The following is a 21,129-nucleotide window of genomic DNA, read 5'->3' on the forward strand; positions in this document are numbered from 1 at the left end:
CGCCATATATAGTCTGTACCCTGTCTGTGTCTGGCACGGTAGCTTGAGGACTTTCGGTAGAAGGTCTGGGGAAGACAGAAAGTAATCTAGTCTTGACAACGAAGAGTGGACATGTGAAAAGTGGGAGTATTCCCTTTCTGCCTGATGAATATGTCTCCAGACATCGATCAGTCCTGTGGTTTGAAGATTGGAAAAAAAGAAATAGAGTGTGTGCCCTCTTCGGTTTAGGACACAGTCTAGGGGATAGGTGGCGTCTATCCTCCCTCTCATCATGAACTCTATTACAATCACCTGCTATCACCAATTAACCCTTCCCTTCTAGTAGTATTGCTGTCTCTAATCTATGGTACAAACCTTGTTGGGCAGTGTTGGGTGCGTAGATATTGTATATTGTAAGAGGTCCCGACGGTGAGTCTAGTAGTATTTTTATTAGTCTTCCTTCACTATCTGAGGTTGCACCACACTGTAGGTTTCGATGTAATAAGACAATGACCCCTGCCTTATTCCCCACAGAGGAGGAACCGAGCACCTGACCCACCCAAAGCTTACAGAGTCTCCAAAAGTCCCACTCCTCGAGGTGAGTCTCCTGCAGAAGAGCAACGTCGACTTTAAGTTTTTTGAGATGTTTCAAAACCGACATGCGTTTGAATTGAGAATGCAGCCCCTTCACATTCCAAGTGGCTATTCTCATGTTATGTCCGCTGCCCAGATCTCCGCAAGAGACTCACCCCAAAGAAAAGGGTCTAGCCCGTGAGAACCCGTGTGTGGTTCAGCTACCTCAATGTGGAATAAAGTCACACTTACCTTCCCGCCCACCCTCCCCCCATGAACAGAATGCCCCATATGTCTAAACACAACGTAAGTATCCCATTTTTAGACTTCAAAATTTTCACACATTGTTGGGTATAGCCGTTTCAAACAGAGAAACATTTAGCCCCGTCGTCCCCTCGCCCCTTATGGTAAAATAAGAAAACACAACCTCCCCACTATAACCATAAGTGATTTATACAATGGGCCACCAAAAGCTGCGGCCTCCTGCCCGCTAAAGACAAAGCCCCCCTTGTGAAATTAGCAGCTGTATAACAGCCCTATCAAAGCATAAACAACATGGAGATTTAACGTATGACCCCTGCAATTCTCACGTGTCCCATCTTAAATGGAGTCTTCTGTCAGTCCCAATCTGATCCCTGGCTCAGGAACTGCGCATCTGCAGACCTGTCAGCTCCATTGGGTGGTCTCGGAGATCCGCGGCGTCCCGGCGTCTTTTCCCTTCTTCCTCTACCTGAGAAAGGGATCCACTGCGAATGGCTGGGCTGAGATGTGAGCATATCATTCTCTACCTCTAGGGCCTCCGATGCTTCCTTAGGGGTTAAAAAAAGTCTCTATACATCCATCTGCGCGATAAACTCGCAGCATCGCAGGATAGAGTAGAGCAAACTTGGTTTTCTTTTTTTACTAGTGTGGGGCAGATAGATGAGAAAGCGCTCCTGCGCCTGGTGACATCAGCCGAATAGTCGCTGAACAACAACAGCTTATGACCCCTCACTGTCAGGGGATGAGTGATGCGTCTATACTTGTTTAAGATCGCTTCTTTAGCGGCGTAATTCAGATACTTGACAATGACAGATCTTGGTCTGGGCGATCCCAATTCTTGTTCAGGATATCTCTGGGGTCCCAGTCTATGGGTGTGTTCCACTATAAAATCGCTTTGCAGTCCCAGGGCCTGCGGTATCTCTGTTGCACAAATCTGCGGCAATTGGTTTGAAGAGACCTATTCTGGCAGGCCTACGATCCTGAGGTTGCTCCTTGTGGAGCAATTCTCCAGGTCATCCACCTTTTCTTTCAGTGCCTGGTTCATGCGGAGTACTTCTTGGATCTGAACATGTCTCTTTTCCAAATCTTCCTCTGCTAGCCTAAACCTCTGCTCAAGTTCGGTGATCTGTGAGGCATACCTGTGCACTTCAGTTTGGAGCTGTTGGAGCGCTGTGGAGATTGTCGCCTCCAAGGTAGCTTTTATGTCCGGTACCAGGAGCCAGGCAACCTTGATTGCCACAGCCTTGCAGGAGACGGGTAAGTCTAGGGTAGGTGACAGGGAATCATCATCCTCCCTTGTGTCAGTGGAAGCCTGCTCTGTAGGGTGCTGAGGATGTTGTGAGGATGATCTTGCAAGTCTGCTGGCGCGCTCCGTCGCGTTTGCCATCTTGCCACGCTGTCTCTTTTCCCCCTTGCTTAGCAGGAGTGCTAGTTGTGAGATGTGAGAGTCGCCCTTCATCAGGAATTTGTCCATGAAAGATTCCCTGATCATTCAGGGTGATTTTGAGTGGGGTCAGGAGCCCCTGTATGTGCCGGGTCTCTAGTATTCGGGCTGGGGGTCACAGAGTCGATTACTCTCCCGTCCCTACATGTGTGCGCCGGAACTGGAAGTCCCGAAGATTCTTTGCGGTAAGAGCAGTGAGACTATGGAACTCTCTGCCTGAGGAGGTGGTGATGGTAAGTTCACTTAAAGAGTTCAAGAGGGGCCTGGATGTATTTCTGAAGTGTAATAATATTACAGGCTATAGCTAGTAGAGAGGAGTTGAGAAGGAATTTTTTATTCCCCTAAAGTGGGGAAAATTGGCTTCTACCACAGTTTTTTTTTGCCTTCCTCTGGATCAACTTGCAGGATGACAGGCCGAACTGGATGGACAAATGTCTTTTTTCGGCCTTATGTACTATGTTACTATGAATATATTAAAAAAAAAAAAAAAATTGCCATCCATACCTTACTTACTATTATTACTGCTACAGCTAATTACAACAGGGAAAAACAACAGCCAATGATAGGCTGAGCAGCCATCTCCTGAAAATGTCTGATTGTCAGGCCCAGACTACGAGACCAGTGGCAGGGGATTACTTTGTCACAAAACGCATCCCATTATATGTACTGGGCGCAATTAGAGGGAACATTGAGGACTTTCAGGGGTGAATCAAGGGTTAAAAACAAGAAAATACATACTCACCTCATCCATTTGCTGAGAAGCCATCGCAGCCATTTTGTTTGATGAAATGCACCAAATCTTGCGTGCGCTGGCATCATCACGCTGGCCTGGTGCAGTGACGTCATCACTAATTGTCACGCGAGATTTGGCGTGTTTTCTTCAATCAAGATTGCCACGACAGTCTCTCCACAACCAAATGGATGAAATGAATATTAGAGATGAGCGTATTGAAGTTGATGAAATGGAATTCGCTCCGAATTTCAGGAAAAATTGGATTTGTACCAAAGTCAAATTTCCTCGTGCTTCATGGTATGAGGGATCACCCACAATTCCATGCATGCAGCCAATCAGCAGCCAGCCAGCCCCTGTGATGTCACAGCCATATAAATAGCCTCAGCCATCTAGGTCTCTGCCATTTTCCAGTGTACTTAGTGCAGGAAGAGATGTGACAGGCGCTAGGGACAGTGTTTAGGTAAGACTTTATTCAGAAAAAAAAAAATGATTGAGCAGCTCAGGGAAAGATCATTCACAGTGTAGGGAAAGGATAGAGAGGCATTATCCACACTATAGGGAGAGCGCAGGGACCAATAGGGGAGTGTAAAGCCTAGGTAATAGGAGTGGTTACTATTATACTTACTGCACTAATTGGGGATCCACATTTCTCTAATACTACTGATTTTAGGTAGTTTGCAAGATACATCAGTAATTCCAGTAATCCTTGCTTGTTATTTGGGTGAAATTACTGTGTGATACAACCAGTTTTTGGCTGTATTTAGGTGAAAAATAACTAGTTCCATTCACCCTTGCTTCTGTACAGAAAGTGTTTGATACACACAGTTTTGGGTTATATTAAATGCTAATATAAGTACATCCATTCACTCTTCTGCAGTGAAATTACATTGTGATATAGCCAGTTTTGGGGTATATTAATTGCAAATATAAATACGGCCATTCAACCTTCTGCAGTGAAATTATATTCTGATACCGACCGTTTTGGGGTGTATTAATAGCAAATATAAGTATGTCTATTTCCCCTTCAGTGGTGCAGTTACATTCTGATACAGACAGTTTTGGGGTGTATTAATTGCAAATATAAGTACGTCCATTTGCCCTTTTGCAGAGAAATTACTTTCTGATACAGCCAGTTTTCAGGGTGTATTTATTGCAAATATTAGTACGTCCAGTCACCCTTCTGTGGCAAAATTACATTCTGATAAAGCCAGTTTTGGGGTGTATTAATTGCAAGTATAACATCCATTCACCCTTCTGCAGTGAAATTACATTCTAACTGGTTGCTGCCCTTGGATGGGACCCTAGGGATATCAATAATTAGCACAACAATTGGTCAATCGACCTAAAAATCTTACTTGGGTTCCTATCTTGATTTTTAGATAAAACTTAACTTTTATTTAGACTTTATAAACTAATACACATGCCCAAAAATGAAAAGAAAAATATAATATTATCAGCTGGCTGCAGGGGTACTCTCATTGGATTTATAACTGTATATCAAGCAGGGAAGACAGTGTTTATCAGAGAGACGTTCGTATGTTCATAGATATACATGTAATAATTAATTCACTTTGATTTATTATAATCTTATTTTTTAGATTCCTGTCGTTTCATCAGATCTACAAATTAGTGGCGGTGTGTAGCCAATATATTAATAGCGGCCTCTTTTTCCTCAGAGATAGCTATGTATTGTGCTGTGAGCACAATATATACTGGATGTCACAACTGGACACCAAAACTGATTACCAGTATCACCTTTAGACTACACCTGTATCATTAAGCCTAATTCCTCAGCAATATTCAATGGCTGCACTATATAATCATGCCTGCCTGTAATCGATTCTATTGCTTTACTAGGTTTTATTATATCGTTGTTTTCATGCCACAACTGCTGTGATACAATTCTGCTAACACAGCATATGGCTGGCTTGATGCTGCTGTTTGTTACAACGCTACTACTCTCTAGAAGCGCTACTTAAGTAACTAGAAACCACACATACACACTGATCACAAAGCTTACAGTCACTGTTCTAAAGCTTTTCCTTCTTAACATTCACACAAATTGATGCCAACAGAATCTGCTGGATTAAAACTTAAACACTACCCCTCCCAATATGTTTCACCACATGTGCGGCATCGACAGGGGTTATGGCTAGAGATAACCTTGCGGTTCGCCCGGCGGTCGTTTCGCGGTGAACTTTGCTAGTTCGCGATTCGCCGAACATGCGAACATATGGCGATATTCGCACACGCCATATTTTTTGGCATAGTGCCAAACTTTGACCCATGACACATCCATCATGTGGGACAGGACAGCCAATTGAGACGTTTCAGCATGTGGACACACCCCCAACCCTATAACAGAACTCGATCTGGAAGCCATTTTATATTATGTGTTTTGCCAGTGTAGGGAGAGGTTGCTGTGTGGACAGTTAGGGACACCAAATTTTTGTTACTAGGGCCACAAAAGTCCTTTTAAGGACTGGTATAGGTGTGCTATCGATAGGTGTGATATAGAGGGGTGTGATATACTTATAATATACTTTCTAACATAAGTATTTGTATTGAGCAGCAGTTGTGTGCGGTTCTGCGGCGATACCACAACTAGATAGAGGGACAAACGCTATTGAAGTAACTAATTGCAACGGGTGTAATAAACCTGTTGCCCACCAAAAAACTGCTTGACGGCTGGGATATACAGTGGATATATAAAGTCTACACACCCCAGTTAAAATGGCAGGTTTCTGTGATGTCAAAAAAATGAGACAAAGATAAATCATTTCCGAACTTTTTCCACTTTTAATGTGACCTACAAACTGTACAACTCAATTGAAAAACAAACTGAAATCTTTTAGGTAGAGGGAAGAAAAAAATCTAAAAATAAAATAATATCTAAGTACTGATACAGCTCTACATATCTAAGTACTGGCAGCTTTTGAAGACCCCCTGATGCACCTCTAGAGTAGAAACTCCAAAAAAAGACCCCATTTTAGAAAATACACCCCTCAAGGTAGTCAAAACTGATTGTACAAACTTTGGTAACCCTTTAGGTGTTCCACAAGAATTAAAGGAAAATGTAGATGACATTTAAGAATTTCACTTTTTGTCAGATTTAGCATTTTAATCCATTTTTTCCAGTAACAAAGCAAGGGTTAACAGCCAAACAAAACTCAATATTTATTAGCCTGATTCTGTAGTTTACAGAAACCCCCCATTTGTGATTGTAAACTGCTGTATGGGCACAAGGCAGGGCTCAGAAGGAAAGGAATGCCATATGGTTTTTGGAGGGCAAATTTCACCGGGATAATTTTAAGTTGACATGTCACATTTTAAGACCCCCTAATGCACCCCTAGAGTAGAAACTTCAAAAAAAGACCCAATTTTAGATAAGATGGCAGTTTTGCTGGTACTGTTTTTGGGTACATATGATTTTTGGTTGCTCTATATTACACTTTTTGTGAGGCAAGGTAACACAAAATAGCTGTTTTAGCACCGTTTTACAATGTTCATCTGACAGGTTAGATCATGTGGTATTTTTATAAAGCAGGTTGTTACGGATGCGACAATAACCAAACATATGACTACTTTTTTTGGTTGTTTCAGTTTTACATAATAAAGCATTTTTGAAATGTTATTTTTTATTTTAGTGTCTCTATATTCCGAAAGCCATAGTTTTTTTTATTTTTTGGGGGGCGACTGTCTTATGTAAGGGGCTCATTTTTCTCGGTATGAGATGACGGTTTGATTGATACTATTTTAGAGTGCATATGACTTTTGATCGCTTGGTATTACACTTTTTGTCACGTAAGGTGACAAAAAATGTATTTTTTGACACACTTTTTATAAGATTTTTTACGGTGGTCACCTGAGGGGTTAGGGATATTTTTATACAGCAGGTTCTTACGGACGTGGCAATTAGTGATGTGCAAACATTGGCCGGGATGATTCGCGAGCGCAATCAAATGTTAGCGAACCGCAAGTTCACGGCGGTCCCCATTCATTTTAATGGCAGGCGAACCTGAAAAACCCTCAGGTCAGCAACAAAATACTTACTAGAAGTGCATAAATCATCCCATAACATGGATAGTGACATAACAGAGGGGGATCAATGGCAAAAATTCCCACAAAAAATATGTATTTTAGTCAGGGGCCATTTTTATGCGTCTTAAAGGTAAACTCTCAAAAATGTGCCCTGCTGGAGCCTAGAACATTTTTATTTTAGGCCACGGGAGTATTAGGCATTCACTGGACAGAAAACATCAAGTTATTATGTTGCTGGAGGTATATTAGACGGTCAATGGATATCAGTTTTACTGTAGGCCATTGGACTACAGGCTCCAAAATGTATTTATTCACAGGACAAAAAATAACAATTAATAATGTGGCTGGAGGTACATTAGGCGGTCACCGTATAACACTTTTACTGTTGGTCTGTTACATTATAGGCTCCAAAAATTATGCATTCAACGTACAGAAAAGATCAAGTCATTATGTGGCTGGAGGTACATTAGGCGGTCACCTTATAAAAATTTTACTGTTGGCCAGTCAGATTACAGGCCCAAAAAATTATGCATTCACCGTACAGAAAAGATCAAGTCATTATGTGGCTGGAGGTATATTAGACGGTCAATGTATATACATTTTACTGAAGGCCAGTGGAGTACAGGCCCCAAACATTAGGCATTAACCGGACAGAAAACATCAAGTTATTATGTGGCTGGAGGTACATTAGGCGGTGACTGTATAACAATTTTACTGTTGGCCAGTAGAGTTGAGCGGACACCTGGATGTTCGAGTTCGATGGGTTCGGCCGAAATTCACAAAAAAGTTCGAGTTTGGGATCCGAACTTGACCCCGAACCCGAACCCCCTTGAAATCAATGAGGACCTGAACATTTGACCACTAAAATGGATTAAAAAAAAGTAATGGAAAGGGCTAGAGGGCTGCAAATAACAGCAGAATGTGGTTAAGAGCATTGCAAATGCTCTGCAAACAAATGTGGATAGGGAAATGACTTAAAATAACATAAAATACATAAAAATAGAAAAATTATCTTGATCTGGAGTAGGAGGTTGAGGAGGCGGTGGATGTGGCGGTGTAGGTGGAAGCGGCGGTGGAGGAGGTAGCCTACACTGCTTTTTGGTTTTGGTTTTTAATTTTTTATTTTATTTTTTTGTTTACATTTTGGTAGTCCCAAAACATTGGGAAATATAACCTGTGATAACCCCCTCCAGCCCTGCTAAACAAACATTCAGACAATACACTGGCTGCAGGGCAGGCCAGCACCTCCAAGGCGTAAAGGGCAAGCTCAGGCCATATGCCCAATTTGGAGAACCAGAAGTTGAAGGGGGCAGACCCATCACTCAGTACGTGTAGGCATGTGCACACATACTGCTCCACCATGTTGCACGTCCCCGTGATGTCCACGATCCTATTGGATATCTGCTCTATCAACTTTCGATGTTCTATTTGCACCTACCAGGTTGATCATGGTTAGCAGCGAATCAGGGTTCCGTGCCGGAGAGGGAGCGTGAGAAAGGGAGACCACATCCAAGGGAGATCAATGGCTGCAATGTGATCAAGCTAAAATGTGGGGCAAGTTATTAAAGCGGAAGGATTGAATGAAAGGGCCAATTAAAGACGAATTTAAGAAATTTCCCTGTTACCTATGCAGAGCAGGGGTTTTTCATATGCAAAAATTGGTTAATTTCACCCTCCAATTGAACAGACGATTTTTTTTTTTATTCCCGGCCCTTTCAACTATGTACAGCAAAGGTTTATTCATGGCAAAACTGTGTTGATGTAACCCACCAATTAAACAGACGATTTTACAAAAATTAGGTCCCTGTCACCTATGCAGAGCAAGGGTTTGTATACGGCAAAATTGGTAAAATGTAATCTGACAATATAACAGACGATTTTTTTTTAAATTTAGGTCCCTGTCATCTATGCAGAGCAGGGGTTTATTCACGGCAAAAATGGTAAAATGTCACCCAAGAATGTAACAGACGAATTAGTGAAATGTATTTCCTTGTCCACTAGGTAGAGCAGGGGTATATTACAGCCAAAAATTTGTGAATTTTACCCAACTATGTAACAGACAAATTGGTGAAATTTATTAACCTGTCCACTAGGTAGAACAGGGGTATATCACAGCCAAAAATTGGTGAATATCACCCGACAATGTAACAGACAAATTAGTGACATTTATTAACCTGTCTACTAGGTAAAGCAGGGGTATATCACAGCCAAAAATTGGTGAATTTAACCCAACAATGTAACAGACAAATTAGTGAAATTATTTAACCTGTCTACTAGGTAGAGCAGGGGTATATCACAGCCAAAAATTGGCGAATTTAACCTGACAATGTAACAGACAAATTAGTTAAATTTATTAACCTGTCCACTAGGTAGAACAGGGGTATATCACATCCAAAAATTGGTGAATATCACCCGACAATGTAACGAAATATTTTAACCTGTTGTTAAGGAAATTATCCAGCTTTTCTGAAAGTGGATATAAAATTGATAAGATGTTTTTAATTTTTTCTGTGTACATGATATAATGTGGTGACATTTTGAAAAAAACAAGCATATAACAAGCATAAGCTAAAAACCTATATAAGTGAGCCGTGTGTGTTAAGATAAGATAAGGTTTGTACGTACTACTAGGCAAATATGCATTTCTTGCTAAAAAAAAAACTAAACTCATCAGTTAACACATTTTTGGAAAAGTGAAACTTGTAAAATATTAATCAATAGATGGATTTAAAAGCCATTATTGAAATGTCTGTAAACCAATCATGTTTTACTTTGAGGGGTTACACCCTTTGAACTGTGTATAAATAAAGGGTCCAGGACACTTTCATGTTGGGTTCCTGACAAGGTTTTGAACTATACTCAGACTTCTGTCATTTTCCTCTGTCGACGTCATTCACCTGAACACGAGGCAATGATCATCCCGTGGCTGACACTTGGCTTGCCACAACACTGTCTACTAGGTAAAGCAGGGGTATATCACAGCCAAAAATTGGTTAATTTAACCCAACAATGTAACAGACAAATTAGTGAAATGTATTAACTTGTCTACTAGGTAGAGCAGGGGTATATCACAGCCAAAGATTGGTGAATTTCTACCAACAATGTAACAGATAAAATAGTAAAATTTATTAACCTATCTACTAGGTAGAGCAGGGGTATATCACAGCCAAAAATTGGTGAATTTCACTCAACAATGTAACAGACAAATTAGTGAAATTTATTAACCTATCTACTAGGTAAAGCAGGGGTATATGACAGCCAAAAATTGGTGAATGTCACCCAACAATGTAACAGAGAAATTATTGAAATTTATCACCCTGTTTACTAGGTAAAGCAGGGGTATATCACAGCCAAAAACCGGACAATGTAACAGCCCAAATTAGTGAAATGTATTAACCTGTCCACTAGGTAGAGCAGAGGTATATCACAGCCCAAAAATTGGGATATAAAACCCAACAATGTATCAGACAAATTAGTGAAATTACTTAAAATAAAAGAAAATACGTAAAAATTAACAAAAAAATTATTGATGTATGAGGTGGAGTTCCATATGAAGTAGGAGGTTGAGTAAGGCGGTGGACATAGCAGTGTAGGTGGAAGCGGCGGTGGAGGAGGACGAGGTAGCCAACACTGTTTTTTATTTTTTTATTTTTTGTTTAAATTAGGGTACACCCCAAAAGAGTGGGAAATATCAAAAATACAACAATGAGCAATTGCGCTGTAGTATAACAATGGCTAGTTAAGGCCGGTATACATGTCTATTTTGCACAAGATACGGAAAAGTCATGTGGGATCCATGCCTGGTTCATTTTAATGAGCGTAAGCTTGTCCACATTGACTGTGGACTGGCGGCCACGCTTGTCTGTGATAACGCCCCCTGCCGTGCTAAACACACGTTCAGACAATACACTGGCTGCAGGGCAGGCCAGCACCTCCAAGGCATAAAGGGCAAGCTCAGGCCATGTGCCCAATTTGGAGACCCAGAAGTTGAAGGGGGCAGACCGATCATCCAGTACTTGTAGGCGTTTGCACACATACTGCTCCACCATGTTGCTGAAATGCTGCCTCCTGCTAAGACGTTCCATATCAGCTGGTGGTGCTGGTTGTTGTGGCATGCTGACAAAGCTTTTCCACATTTCGGCCATGCTAACCTTGCCTTCTGAGGTGCTAGTGGTGCCCCAGCTGCTTTGGCGACCTCTTCCTCCTCCTCTGCCTTCGCCTTGTGCTTCCACTGTGCTACCAGCAAAGCCTCAACCAGCGTGCGCTTTATTCGCGCATCTTACGATCAGGCTCCAGTGATGGAATTTAGGACGGTACGTTGTCCTTGTAACGGGGATTCAGCAGCGTGGCCACCCAGTAATCAGCACAAGTTAGAATGTGGGCAACTCAGCGGTCGTTGCGGAGACACTGCACCATGTAATCGATCATGTGTGCCAGGCTGCCCAGAGGCAACGAAAAGCTGTCCTCTGTGGGAGGTGTATTGTCTGTGTCCTCTGTATCCCCCCAGCCACGCACCAGTGATGGCCATCAGCTGGTTTGGGTGCCACCCTGCTGTGAACACGGTTCCTACTCCTCCATCTCCTCCTCTTCATCCTCCACCTCATTTTCCAGAATTTTGTCCTAGCTGGACAATTGTGTACCTGACGTTTGTGGGTGCAGGAACTCACTCTCGGAGCCACTTGTGAATGACTGTGTCACATTTGTGACAGGTCTCAGAAGGTCTGAAAGATTATCTACGCATTAGTGATCTTACAGCCTCTTTCAGTTTCACTTTGTGTGTTGCTGGTATGTCCACACCTCCTGTTCAGGTGTGGATCATGTGACCTTTATCTCGCCCTATTTAGTCTGACTTTTCCCATCACTCCTTGCTTGGGATAGCTTCATTTGGTCTTGGAAGAGCTGGAGTGTGGTTCGTGTTAAAGTCCTGTTCATCCATCATCCTCTGAAGTTAAGTGTTCCGCTTTTTGTCTTTTGTATCCCCCCCCCAGTTGTTTACTAAGCCTCAGCGAGATGCTATTACCTTCACCAGGGAAGGAACGGGTGGTCTCTGCCCTTTCATTATATTTAGGGCATCTAAGGGTCGCCAGGGTTTTCTATGTTCCTGTGTATGGGTATCTCTACCATTGAGAGGTACCCATACGGATAGGAGTTAGGGCCAGGAGCAAGGTTTTATAGGTGGTGACCCTTTTCCTTCCCTAGCAGTGAGGTCTAGTGTCTTTCCCCCTACTACATCTGTGACAGACTGGCCTAAAACCCTATGAAATTATCCTTCTTCCTCCTCCTCCTCCGCCACATCCTCTTCCATCATCGCCCGAAGTGTTTTTTCAAGGAGGCATAGAAGTGGGATAGTAATGTTGAGAACAGCGTCATTGGCACTGGCCATGTTGGTGGAGTACTCGAAACAGCGCAACAAGGCACACAGGTCTCGCATGGAGGCCCAGTCATTGGTGGTGACATGGTGCTGTTCCACAGAGTAAATCACCCATGCATGCTGCAGCTGAAACTCCACTATCGCCTGCGCGCAGAGACGGCCTGCACTTTCTTCAGCAGCTCTGATATTGGGGTAATTTTAAGGAACCTCTTCACCAGCACATTCAGCACATGCAAGGGATGTGCCTCAAACCAGCTAGTCCCAGAGCTGCTACGAGATTTCGTCATTATCGCACACCACCAAGCTGGGCTCGAGGCTCACTGGCACCAACCACTCATCGGTCTGTTGTTCCATGCCCGTCCACAGCTCATGCATGGTGTGGGATTTCCACCCCAAACAGATACGTTTTAAAACTGCCTGCTGTCGTTTACCCCTGGCTGTGCTGAAGTTGCTGGTGAAGGTGTTATGCTGACCGGATGAGGAAGCGGTAGAGGATGAGGAAGCGGAGTAGGAGAAGGAAGCAACAGGAGGCAAACTGAAGTGCCCTAGAATCATCGGTGGTGGAATGAAATGCGCCAAACTGCTATCCGCCTCAGGCCAAGCCGCCACTGCATTTACTAAGTGTGCTGTTAGGGAGATATAACGTCCCTGATTGTGCTTACTGGTCCACGTATCCGTAGTTAGGTTGACCTTGCCACAGATTGCGTTGCGCAGTGCACATCTGATTTTTTCCCTGACTTGGTTGTGCAGGGAAGGGATGGCTCACCTGGAAAAGAAGTGGTGGCTGGGCATGACGTACTGTGGGACAACCACCGCCATAAGGCTTTTAAAACTCTCCGTCTTTTCCAGACGGAATGACAGCATTTCAAAGGCCAGTAATTTTGAAATGCTGGCATTCAGGGCCAGGGATCACGGGTGGGTAGGGGAGAACTTCCTATTTTGCTCCAGTGTTTAGGAGATAGAGAGTTGAACGCTTCCATGGGACATTGTGGAGATGCTTGGTGACACAGGTGGTGGCGTTGCTGGCAGATCCTCTGTTTGCGGGGTGGCAGGTGCCACTGTCACTCCAGAGGTGGATTAAGAGGCCGAGACTGCAACAGAAGAGGAAGCAGGAGGAGACCTGTCTTTGTTTTTGAGGTGTCTACTCCACTGCAGCTCGTGCTTTGCACTTAGATGCCTGGTCATGCAGGTTGTGCTTAGGTTGAGAAAGTTTATGCCTCGCTTCAGGCTCTGATTGCACAGCGTGCAGCACATTGTCTGAAGAACTGCCATGCTAGGGAACTCCTTGGAGCTGGCTTTGGTGTGCTCGGTCCCTTGCTGCGGTGGGCAGTAGCAGGCGTACTATATAGGGGACGGCCGCTCCGCTTTTGCTCCCTGCTCCCTCTTCTGCTGTGGTGGGGGCTCTGTGCGACCACCGCCTCTTCCTCCGAACTACACAGCTCACTCGCATGACCTTGATTCCATGTGGGGTCGAGTACCTCATTGTCCTCCACATCATCTTTCACCCAGTTTTCACCCCCTGCCCTCCTTGTTGGTCTGCACACTTTCGAAAGCCACAGCAGTTGGCACCTGTGTTTCGTCATCATCCGAGACGTGCTGCGGTGGTCCTCCCATGTACTCATCCTAAAACATAAGTGGTTGGGCATCGGTGCACTCAATCTCTTCTACTTTTGGGGCAGGGATATGGGGATGGCCCTGGTAAACCCTGCTAGCAGGGTCATCAGAAAGCAGAAGAGACTGCTCCATGACTTGGGGCTCAGACTGCTTGGCTGATTGCAAGGGGGTTAGGTGAAGGACTGATGGAAATTGGATCCAGGTGCTAACTCTGATCTTTCAGCAGGAGACTGGGTGGGAGACAATGTGGAGGAACTGGAGGCACTGTCAGCCACCCAATTTACTATCGCCTGTACTTGTTCTAGGCCTCACTATTCGTAGAGCTGCATTTTGCCCTTCCAAATAACACTGAAGGTTCTGTTGCCTACTCATACCTGATGAAGTTCTTTCACTTGTGCGTGTAGCTGGCACAGATCGACCACGTCCTCTCCCTGCAAGAGGAGTTCCACCAGCAGTACCACGACCGGGGCCATGTCCCTTATTTGACGCTCTCCTCATTCTTTGCGTTCACCCACCAAACTAACAGATGGTTTTGGTCAGGCGATAATGTAACCGCTAATAGTCAACAATTAAGTTCACTGAGAGTAAGGCAGTGCCAGTGTAATAAAGAGGAAAAATTTATTGAGGTCACACAACAAAATGTTAATTTGTCAACCAACAATGTAACTGCAGTATTTCAAGCTTGTATTCCACTGTAATAAATAGAGTAAAGGCACCAGATGTAGTGTTGAGCGTGAATATTCGATTAGCGAATTCTAATCTCGAATATCAGCACTTCGCTAATTCACGAATATTTCGAATATAGTGCAATATATTTGCTAATTTGAATATAATTTTTGTTTTTTATTTTTGTTTTTAAAGTTGTTCCCACTTCACAAAAGCAGTTCTTCTTACATGTCCGGGGGACTCCGTGCTCCTTGCCCGCTCCAGTCAGTGCACGTTGGCGCGCCTGCCGAGTGCCGACTACACGCACCCATGGAGCCATCACATGGGAACGCCTTCATGCTAGAATGTACTGTTGGATGTCAAAACCACGGTCATCTAGACCACGCTAAAAGTTGGATGCGCAATGCGAGTAAAATTACGCATTGAGCATCCAACTTAATTTTGTGTATAGGCAATGGGTGGCTTGCTAGAATTAACGAATATAGAGAATATAGCGCTATATTCGTTATCTTCGTTAATTCTAGCAAGCCAATAGGAAAGTTGCCTTTGGACAACTCTAAGCTTGGATTTGCAATGTGAGAATATTACTTTGCGTATTTTTTGCAATAAATAGAATAATGATTAAGTATTCTATTTATTGCAAAAAAAAGGCAAAGTAATATTCTCGCATTGTGAATCCAACTTAGAGCTGTCCATAGGCAACCTTCCTATTGGCTTGCTAGAATTAACGAATATAGAGAATATAGCGCTATATTCGTTATCTTCGTTAATTCTAGATAGCCAACCAATAGGAAAGAAACCTTATACAGTTAAACTCGCAATACGCAAATAATTAAATCGCATATTATTTTATATATATATCCAAGCTTGAAATACTGCAATAAAATTCGGTTTTAAAAAAAAACACCCTTTATTGCCAATATCCTACATCTGGTGCCTTTGCAGCATTAGTCAGTGTGCAATTTAAGCTACTTAATATTGCAGCCTTTGCTGCATCTGTTATTGTTAAAAACAAGCTTGAAATACTTCAATAATTTTCTGGCTTTGAAAAAACACCCATTTTTGGCAATACCCTCCATCTGGGGCCTCTGCCGCATTAGTTAGTGTGCAATTTAAATAATGGAAATGGAAATACAGTTATAATTTTCTAGGTTTTAACCTGTTGGGGACATATAACCAGTACGTCATAATGTCCTGGTAATTAATGACACATGACGTAACAGTACGTCATGTGTAGTTCCGATCACCGCCGCTTGGCACCCTGGGACAATGTGCGGGAGGGTCCTGTGACCCCCCATATCAGCGATCGCCACAAACTGCAGGTCAATTCAGTTTTTTTCAACTTTTTTTTCACTTTTTACTCATACAGCTTCCTGCCTGTGAGATCCAGGGGGCTGGATCTCACACGCTCTTTACCGGAAGGCAGCCCCGATCGGCAGTGTCCTCGGGTCCCCGTGCTGCTGTGACGGGGACCCGATAGCAGGGAAGGCAGCGCAATGCCTTCCGTAGTCATCGGGGCTGCCTTCCGGTGAAGAGCGTGTGAGATCCAGCCCCCTGGATCTCACAGGCAGGAAGCTGTATGAGTAAAAAGTGAAAAAAAAGTTGAAAAAATAAAGTAAAAATAAACAAACGTCATTTTCCCCACATAAAGTAAAAAAAAGACATATTAGATATCGACGCATCCGTATCGACCGGCTCTATAAACATATCACATGACCTAACCCCTCAGAAGAACACCGCAAAAAAAGCATTTTTTTGTCACCTTACATCACAAAAAGTGTAATAGCAAGCAATAAAAAAGTCATACGCACCCCAAAATAGCATCATCTCATCCCCCCAAAAATAAGCCCCTAAACAAGACAGTCGCCCAAAAAATAAATAAAACTATGGCTTTCAGAATTCGGAGACACTAAAGAATCATTTAAAAAAAATTATATGCTTTGTTATGTAAAACTGAAACAAACAACCAAAAAAGTAGTCATATTTGGTATTGTCGCTTCCGGGACAACCTGCTTTATAAAAATACCACATGATCTGACCTGTCAGATGAATGTTGTAAATAACAAAAAATAAAAACGGTGCCAAAACAGCTATTTCTTGTTACCTTGCCTCACTAAAAGTGTAATATAGAGCAACCAAAAATCATATGTACCCTAAAATAGTACCAACAAAACTGCCACCCAATCCCATAGTTTCTAAAATGGGGTCACTTTTTTGGAGTTTCTACTCAAGGGGTGCATCAGGGAGGCTTCAAATGGGACATGGTGTCAAAAAACCAGTCGTATGGCATTCCTTTCCTTCTGCGCCCTGCCGTGTGCCCGTACAGCAGTTTACAACCACATATGGGGTGTTTCTGTAAACTACAGAATAAGAGCCATAAATAATGAGTTTTGTTTGGCTGTTAATCCTTGCTTTGTAACTAGAAAAAAATTATTAAACTAGAAACTCTGCCAAAAAAGTAACATTTTGAAATTGTATCTCTATTTTCCATTAATTCTTGTGGAACATCTAAAGGGTTAACAAAGTTTGTAAAATCAGTTTGGAATACCTTCAGGGGTGTAGTTTCTAAAATGGGGTAACTTTTTTGGAGTTTCTACTCTAGGGGTGCATGGGGGGGGGCTTTAAATGGGACATGGTGTAAAAAAAACAGTCCAGCAAAATCTACATTCCAAGAACCGTATGGCATTCCTTTCCTGCCGTGTGCCCGTACAGCAGTTTATGACCACATATGGGGTGTTTCTGTAAACTACAGAATCAGGGTCATAAATATTGAGTTTTGTTTGGATATTAACACTTGCTTTGTAACTGGAAAAAAATTATTAAAATGGAAAATCTGACAAAAAAGTTAAATTTTTAAATTGTATGGCCTGGATAAGTAAAAGCGTTTAAAAAATATTCACACATAGAGTGACACTGGTCAGATTTGCAAAAAAAAGGCCTGGTCCTAAGGAAAATGAGCCTTGTCTTAAAGGGGTTAAAAAACACCCTTTTTGGGCAAAATACACAATTTTACAGCCCTTGCTGCATCTGCACGTGTGAAATTCAAGCGTTATATACAGCCTTCATATTCTGTTAGTAAAAAAAACACCCTTTTTGAGAAAAATACTTAATATTGCAGCCTTTGCTGCATCTGTGACTGTTAAATACAAGTTTGAAATACTTCAATAATTTTGTGGCTTTGAAAAAACACTAATTTTTGGCAATAACCTTCATTTTGGGCCTCTGCCGCATTAGTCAGTGTGGAATTTAGGCTAGAAATACAGCTATAATTTTCAGGGTTTTAAAAAACACCCTTTTTGGGCAAAAAATATAATTTTACAGCCCTTTGTTGTCACGACCCCTGGTCATGGTCGTGACTCCTTGGGAGCCGCATGCAGTTATCCGCGGTCTGGTGTTGTCGCAACCGCAGCTGGGGGCACTTAGTGGTTTGCCTCAGGTGCGGTTGCCGCGAATAACAGGCATGCGTGCGGTTGCCCTTGGCATCGTGTTTTGGTGTGCACGTCCTTCGTCTGTGTTTGTGTGCACTTCCTGGTCTGTTTGTTGTGCACGAGGTTGTATGCACTTGGACACCTCCCTTCACCTGTGGTTGTCCGCGGCAACGTCTGGTGTTGTGCATGTGGTGGCAGGGTCTCTGCCTGCTGGTTGTTCTGCAGGACACGGTGGCCACGCATGCCGTTGCCAGCGGTGACAGGTGAGTGAGTGTGTGTGCTATTCCCCTTTAAGTTGGGGTTTTCCCCACCGCCAGCCGTGACAGTATGACCAGAACTGGCACCTCACCTGGTTTCCCTCGAAAGAGGGTGAAGCATGCATCCATTGACCGTTGGGGTGCATGCGCGTTCTCCGGAGGGAGAGCGTTACGGGGTTCACCGTTAACGGCGCGGTTGGTGGCTTTTCCCCGCCACCTTGCTAACCGTGTCCGTGTTGGTGACCCCTCGTCCCTCTCAGGGTTCCTATCTCTGGTCGTCTGCTGGCAGCATTCCTTCGGTGTTCCGGCAGGTGTGCTGGTTGGGGAGTGTCTGCTGGCAGCGACCTGGAGTAGGAACGTCCTCCTGAGTTGGACGCGGTGTCCTGTTTTCCTCCTCCAGACTGCTTTGTTGGCTGGCGACCTGGGGACTGTTGTGTACGGTCTGGTCTGTTGGCGGCAGTTCTGGGGGGAGATACGGGCATCGGTCTGGTGTCCTGTGTTCCTCCTCCGGACTGCTTTGTTGGCTGGCGACCTGGGGACTGTTGTGTACGGTCCAGGTCTGTTGGCGGCAGTTCCGGGGGGAGATCCGGGCATCTATCTGGCAGTGCCTCCAGTGTTCTCTCTTCCAGTCTGCTCTGTTGGCTGGCGACCTGGGACTGTTGTGTACGGTCCAGGTCCGTTGGCGGCAGCTCTGGAGGGAGACACTGGTGGTTATCAGGCATTGCCCCTCCCCCCCCTCCCTGTTGTTTGGTCCCACCAGCTTCCCTTTTCGGTTGGGGGGGGCTTTGAGGGGAGGGAGTGTCACGACCCCTGGTCATGGTCGTGACTCCTTGGGAGCCGCATGCAGTTATCCGCGGTCTGGTGTTGTCGCAACCGCAGCTGGGGGCACTTAGTGGTTTGCCTCAGGTGCGGTTGCCGCGAATAACAGGCATGCGTGCGGTTGCCCTTGGCATCGTGTTTTGGTGTGCACGTCCTTCGTCTGTGTTTGTGTGCACTTCCTGGTCTGTTTGTTGTGCACGAGGTTGTATGCACTTGGACACCTCCCTTCACCTGTGGTTGTCCGCGGCAACGTCTGGTGTTGTGCATGTGGTGGCAGGGTCTCTGCCTGCTGGTTGTTCTGCAGGACACGGTGGCCACGCATGCCGTTGCCAGCGGTGACAGGTGAGTGAGTGTGTGTGCTATTCCCCTTTAAGTTGGTGTTTTCCCTTCTGTGGTGTAGGAAGGGTTAACTCCCTTCCCAGTGTGTGTGTTGTCACTGGGTGTGGTTGACTGGTGGGTGTGGCCTTTTGGCCTATATAGCCTGAGTCTCTTGCAGGCTTCAGTAGGTTGCTCTCAGCCATGCTGGCTGGAGCAGCCTCCTGTCTCCTCCATCTGCCTGGTGAGGACCATCCTTCTGGTCATAAAACCTTTGTCAGTTTATTCTATGTTTCATGGTGTTATCTAGGTGTGTGTGGGGTTATCTTGTTAGTGCAGCTTATGGTTTCCTGGTTTCCCTTGTATGTCTGGTGTGTGCTGTGTCCTTTATGTTGCTGTGGACATCGGCACTTGTCCTTGGGTTCCAGGTTTGTGTGTCTGTGGCAGGTAAGTGCAGGACTAGTCTCACTTACCTGTCATTTCCATAAGTCTGTTATTGTATTCCCCTGAGTTGCTTGGCCGTTGAGACTCCTGCTCCCCCGTGCCAAGGAGGAGCAGGTCGTCTCACTCTGTCCCCTAGTACAGGGCCGACTTGAGGGCTCGTAGGGACTTTTAGGTTCCGGCGTATGAGCCCTCCTACCACCAAGGTCGGCTCATACTGACAGGAGACAGGGTCAGCGTTAGGGACGCAATAGGAGGTGACCTGCTCCCTAACTCTGTGGTCCCGGCCAAGGGGTAACCCTTACATCTTCCTGGCCCCGCACGGCTGGGTGTTTCCCCCACACCCAGCCGTGACATTTGTCCATCCAGTTTGGCCTGTTATCCTGCAAGTTGATCCAGAGGAAGGCAAAAAAAAACAACTGTGAGGTAGAAGCCATTTTTCCCACTTTAGGGGAATAAAAAATTCCTTCCTGACTCCAATCAGGCAATCAGAATAACTCCCTGGATCAACGACCCCTCTCTAGTAGCTATAGCCTGTAATATTATTACGCTCCAGAAATACATCCAGGCCCCTCTTGAATTCCTTTATTGTACTCACCATCACCACCTCCTCAGGCAGAGAGTTCCATAGTCTCACTGCTCTTACCGTAAAGAATCCTTTTCTATGTTTGTGTACAAACCTTCTTTCCTCCAGACGCAGAGGATGTCCCCTCATCACAGTCACAGTCCTGGGGATAAATAGCTGATGGGATAGATCTCTGTACTGACCCCTGATATATTTATACATATTAATTAGATCTCCCCTCAGTCGTCTTTTTTCTAAAGTGAATAGCCCTAATTTTAATAATCTTTCAGGGTACTGTAGTTGCCCCATTCCAGTTATTACTTTAGTTGCCCTCCTCTGGACCTTCTCCAGCTCTGCTATGTCTGCCTTGTTTAGAGGAGCCCAGAACTGTACACAGTACTCCATGTGTGGTCATATTCTGCTGTCATATTCTGTTAGTAAAAAAACACCCTTTTTCGGCAAAATACTTAATATTGCAGCCTTTGCTGCACATGTCATTGTGGGATACACCCTTTACATATTGTTGTTCTATTCTGCTATTAAAAAAAATACCCTTTTTGGGCAAAAAACTAAATTTTGCAGCCTTTGCTGCATATGTCATTGTGGGATACACCCTTTAGAT

At 44.2% G+C, this 21,129-nt stretch overlaps 1 protein-coding gene across 4 annotated transcripts in view; it reads right to left on the minus strand.

Moving 5' to 3' along the window:
• Positions 1-21,129, minus strand: part of LOC122946423 (gamma-aminobutyric acid receptor subunit alpha-3-like) — a 489,200-nt gene that overhangs the window by 54,937 nt on the left and 413,134 nt on the right. The gene's annotated exons all lie outside the window — the stretch shown is intronic.

This window comes from Bufo gargarizans, chromosome 9, assembly GCF_014858855.1.
Source record: "Bufo gargarizans isolate SCDJY-AF-19 chromosome 9, ASM1485885v1, whole genome shotgun sequence".
Classification (NCBI taxonomy): Eukaryota; Metazoa; Chordata; class Amphibia; order Anura; family Bufonidae; genus Bufo; species Bufo gargarizans.